The sequence below is a fragment of the Calidris pugnax genome, unplaced genomic scaffold (genome assembly GCF_001431845.1).
Source record: "Calidris pugnax isolate Ruff unplaced genomic scaffold, ASM143184v1 scaffold206, whole genome shotgun sequence".
Classification (NCBI taxonomy): Eukaryota; Metazoa; Chordata; class Aves; order Charadriiformes; family Scolopacidae; genus Calidris; species Calidris pugnax.
In genome coordinates, this window is record NW_015090957.1 from 344,254 (window position 1) to 349,715 (window position 5,462).

A 5,462-nucleotide genomic window follows, 5' to 3' on the forward strand; every position below is an offset into this window, starting at 1 on the left:
CAGATACCTACAAACCTCCCTGGAGCCAGGCCAGGGGGCTTGGCCAGGGTCCCTTCTCATGCTCAATGCTTTCCTCTGAGTGGGACCACACCAGCGATGGAGCAGGATGGGCACAAAGCAGGATCACAGGAGATCCCCTCACTTGGAACCTCAGAGGTTTCAAATCAGGGCTGGGGGTGCAGCTTTTAGTCCTTGTTACGCTTGGGACCATCACAGAAAGTTTGCTTTCGTTGCAATGTTGTGTGGTGTAAATGTCTAGTGATGGACTTGGGGATGCTCCGTCTTAACCCGGCTTAGCCCTGAGTTACCAGCTCAGGGAAGTGTCCTCCTCACCCCAAATCAAAGGCAGTGAGGAGAAGCTACAGTCTGGGATATGGGAGAATTGACCTTTAAACCTGAATTTGTGCTAAATCCTGTCAGAGGTGGATAAGAGAAGTGAACCCCTTGGAAATGCTCAACTCAGGTTTGTTCTGTAAAGCTGGAAACTGGAGCAGATTTGGGAGTTGGACTAGATGATCTCTGTGGTCCCTTCCAAATCTAAAAATTCAGTCAAATTCAGTGAAATTTGTCTTTTGGCCCATTTCCATGTGAAAGATGGGGAAACTGGCTGTAAGGCTCAGCACGTGGGATGTGCTGCTCCATCGCCCGATATCTCTGTGGGGATGCAGGAGGCTCCTGCTCCTCGGCCGGGTGCTATCTCACTGGAAACCAGGGAAAGAAAGCGAAAAGTGAAGCCCCAAGCTTCCCCTTCCTCCCACTCAGCCTCCTCCGAAATCTCCGTGGTGCTCCTGTGCCTTGATCCCCCACCACGACCAATGGATCCTGGCTCTTTTTTTATGGAGACTCCCCACCGAGGTAGACGCTAGTTAAAAGGTTACTACCCAGCTGTGAAATATGTAGACAGGGTAACAGCTAAATGGCGGAGTGACCTCATATCTCATATTTATTGACTAAATGTGGCTTGAACTAGTCACCACTAGTAAAATAAACCACAGCCCCGAGTACTGCAGGAATATTCCATAGCAGACACACTCCTCGTTCCTTGTCACCCTCTTTCACTTGAAATTAAAAAGAGGGCAAAAAGTTTGTTACTAAATCTCATTTCATTTAGAAGGTAGGTCCTGCTGAAACCCTTTCGGTACAAGCTTACTTTTTCCTTTGAGAAGAGCTGGGGATCTCTTTGGTTTTGCACTGAAAGAGAGGGAGATAGTGAGCCTCTGGATTATACTTTTGCCAACATTCCCCTCAAGAAAAACCTTGGTCAGACTAGGAGAGGCGTGTTGGGCTTTAACAGGGAGGGAGGGGGTCAGGCAGCTTTTTTGTGATGTCTTTTTCCATGTCACACGTGCCGTCGCAGGGATGAGAAATAGCTCTGAAAAATCAGGCAACTGCCTTAGGTTTTGTCTGCCTGAAGAAACTGATGTGGTTTGAAGGTAAAGTGATTAATTTCTTACTCCTGCCGTGAATCAAACCCGTTCAGCATCAGAGATGTTTTCCTGAGCATCCCCAGCTGGTCGCACCCCTCTGAAGGTGGGAGTCGCTGTGTCACGGGTATTAGGACCCCGGTAAATGCTCTGGAGGGTGCAGAGGGGAGCAGAGCAGATGAGGTACGGTGATAATTCTCCCAGAAATGGGAAAACAGCACTTTCACAGCGCTGTGGGGCCGCTCACCTTCAGCTGCCTTTGCAGGGCACCCAGCAGAGATGGGGGAGAGCTGGGAAGAGGTGCAAGGGCTTGTTTTTAGTCGCTTAAAGAAACAGGAGAAAGCTGTAACTGAAATGTTTGGAAGTAGCAGTAAGAGAGAGTTTGTGATTCTTGGTGCTGTTCAAGCAAAAGGAGACATTTCTCCCATTCCCTGGCACTCTATTTGCTCTTGGCATCTTTCTCTTGATGTGGCACGTGCCCTTTCCACCAGCTGAGCCAGGCCCGGGGGGCTGTGGGCAGGCACGGCATCGCCTTCCCTGGTCCCCCCCAAAATCGCTGGCCCGGGTGACCCGTTTCTTATTGCCTCGTGACCCAAAAAGCCTGCGGGGTGTTGTAAACCGTCTGTGTTTGGGGCTTATGAGCTGACGGCCGTCTGCGGGTGCCGGGGGGGTGTTGGGAGCCCCGTGCCACCAGAAGGGCAGTCTGGGCTGGAGCAGCCGCCGCGCGTTGCAGGTGTTGCTATAACATACTGCCCAGGATTACCTTTTTGGTCAAAACCCATGATGCAGTGTTTCCCTTTGGAGATTTACATGCACATGGGGGAGATGCCGAGTCTTGGAAAAAGAAAAAAAAAGTCCAACTTGGCACTGGGATGGGATACAGATGTTACAGCCGTGATCCCACGTCAACACGGGCTGGAGGCTGCAGGCTGGGAGCCCCACAGCTCGATGAGGCTGCCTTTGGGTAGGGTCAGGGTGCAGAAATCCCCTCCCTCACCCATCCTTCCCCTCCCCACCCACCTGAGAGGCTCAAAATTCAAGGGCTGGTTGATGGAGAGTGATTGTTTGGAGGTTCCTAGTGATGCGCAGGGTTGATATGGAGATGGGTCAAAAGTCTTCTTGGTCATGTCACCTGGGATCTTATGCTGATTGTTATTGTGGTTAGCTTTTCCAAGGTAATATGAGGATAGATAACGAGGGTCAGAGGAAGGAGAGGAAATTGCCTCGTTAATGCTCTGTAGAGATAATCATTCCTACTTCTGGCTGGGGGGAGCTTTGCCAGCAGAGACCAACAGAAGCATCTTTCCCTGCTGGTGTGACACCCGTTCTTCCCAAGAAAATTGCATCCCTGAGACTGAGGCCCTCTCCCTTTCCTCTTTTTTTTTTTTTAATAGAAAAAAAAAGTATGTCTCCTACTGTCTATGATAATATTTTGATAGGGGAATAAGCATTAAACTGCCATTATAAATGTCCTGAAATACCATAGAACTGTTGCAGAATTCTGCGTTTGGGGAAAAACTGCTCACAGATGGTGATGCTAGTGAATTGCTACCCTTCAATCAGAAAAAAATAACTTCATTGCTTGCTTTCCCTTATTATTCTTTGATTTGTTTAATTTCCCGTTGCTGACTCGGGCAGGACACAGGTTTGATTTGTGCATCAGCTACGTTTACTCACCACACGACGAGCAGGGTTTGAAGGCTTTGTTGGGAGACGTGTTGGTGCTGTTTAACTTCTCGCTGTCCCGGTCCTTCGGCACCCAAACCCCTGGGCTGGGGCAAAGGACCATCCTCTGGTTTGGGGCTGAAGCCATGGCCTTTCATGGTTTCCACCTGAGGTCGTAAATCACGCCTGAATTGGACTGAAGCTTGGGTTAGATTCCCTGGCAGTTTTGCTGTTTTCACTGAACCTTGCAGTGATTTGGACGTGAGCTGAAGATTTATGCGTATTTGCAGAGCCCACGGTTCCAGGTCAGAGCTCGGACTGAGGCATTACCAGGGAATCATTGCTTCCCCAAACGTCTTTGGTGGCCTCATCTGAGGCAAGAGGCATCGCTAGGAAAACGCATCCAGCGCTTATCTCCCTGCTGAGTCTCCTTCTGAGGAGTGAGAGACTCGATAAAACAAGCCCCCAGAAATGCTGATATAAACATTGTTCAGGAAAAATGTGATCTGCCCTCGTTGTTCTTCACTCAGGCAACATCAGAGCCTGCATGGAACGGCGCTGGGAAGAGCATATGGGCAGATCACGGGCAGAAAATTAAAAGTGGAACTGAACACAGGTTTTATTTTCCTTTTCTAATCTCCATATGTGCAAACGGAGTCATGGATGGATGGGATGTCTCAGGGAAACCCCAGCTCTGTGTCCCTGACATCAAGTTTAGTGGGCTGATATGATACTGGTGCTTGAACCAGGGTGATATCTTCCAAAATGTCCTGTCCCAGGTCCCTTTCTCCTGGGAAAGGTAATTTGGATGACCTGTTTGTTACAGCTGTTCCCTCTGGATTTGCGGAGCGGTTCCCTGACGTGATGCACATCGCCTTGTAAACGTGGCCATAATTTTCCTTTCTGTATTCATCTGGAGATCGTTGTCAGAGCTGGGACCACAGGTGAGACCTTGTTTCAGCCTGTGGGCAGGGGAGATTGGGCTTCACGTGTTCCCTTGGGATGCTGTGACCGGAGACCTGCCAGCCCAGGTACACGCACACGCCTTCCCTCGCCGGCCGATCTCCAAACCCGCTCTGGAGGAATTGGAGCCATAACAATATGGCAGTAAAAAATAATGAAATGCCATCATAAAAAAAAGATGTGGAGCAGCAATTATTTATTTATACCTAGGGAACTAGGAATAATACACCTGTTTCGTAGGGATGGCTGGCACAAAGCTGGCATTGCATAGTGGTACTTAATAATTTTTTACCGCACTTTATAGGCTCTTTCCTGCAATTAATGCTAAATAAAATCAACATTTCTCCAACTTGTGTTTCTGGCTCTCGTTAACTCCCCTCTTGCCGTTCACCATCTCTTTCCCTCTCGGTATCTTTTCTTCTGTCGTGTTTTTCTAAATTTTTCTTCGCTCTTCACTTCTCGTAAGCTCCAGTGTGTGGCAGCTTCCAAGAGCAGGACCTGCTCTCTAATTGAATTAACTGAGATTTCCCAGCCTGGTGCCAGATTGTTCCAAACCATAGGGCTTAGCAAGGGCAGCTCTTCCAGGTGGAGCAGAGATGTTTCTCCTCAGTGTGGGGATGAGCCCACAACAGGGAGAGCAGCAAAGAAGCTTGAACCACCAAAAAAACCTACGGAGGACCTGATTTACAGCCGGTGGGTGGCAATGCAGAAGGAAGGCTGGAAATTTAGACCATCAAATGCTATTTATTATTGTTAATAGCAAAATGCTATTGATGGTGGTGGGAGGTGATTTCAGGACAAACCTGGTTCTGAGCTCTGCGCTGAATTAATCATCTTTCTCTATTTTTTAGGAAGGAGAAACTTCAAGGACTCACAGCAATGGAGAGCCACCTAGAAGTGCTGGAAGCTCTTGGTCATGAAATGTTTGTCCAGGTCTCAGATGATGTGAGTCCTCTTGCTGTCCTGCTTTTGCCCCCATCCCCAAATTTCCAGCTGATTTCAAATTATGGGATTTCAACATTTTCCTTTGTTGTGAACCCAGAAGGCAATGCTCCCTGCCAGCAATGCTGGCAATGGGTAGGATGGAAATTATGAAGAAATAGAAATCTTCTTAAGGGTCCATTTCAGACTTTTTACATTTTCATGTTACAAATATCAGGCAGAAATGCCTGATGGTGAAAACATCCCCAGTTTGGGTGATACTTTCTGTGTTACTTCACTTCATCAGGCAACTTGTCTTTCTGCTGCTTCCCACCTCCACACCCTAAATAACTTCTATTAACTCCCACCCCTAAAAGAAAAGAGAGAATTTTTTTGCTTCCTTAATCCCTCCCTTCTGATTTTAAAATTGCAGATTTTCTGGCTTCATTTTCTATTATTTTAAACAAAAAGACTCCTGATTTTTCGCAC

At 47.9% G+C, this 5,462-nt stretch overlaps 1 long non-coding RNA gene across 1 annotated transcript in view; it reads left to right on the forward strand.

The window, feature by feature from the left end:
- Positions 1–5,261, forward strand: part of LOC106893915 — an 11,000-nt gene extending 5,739 nt beyond the window's left edge. The window contains exons 2-3 of the long non-coding RNA XR_001413199.1: positions 3,916–4,033; positions 4,904–5,261. This is a non-coding gene — a long non-coding RNA (uncharacterized LOC106893915). The remainder of the gene's footprint in view (positions 1–3,915; positions 4,034–4,903) is intronic.
- The last annotated feature ends 201 nt before the right edge of the window (positions 5,262–5,462 follow it).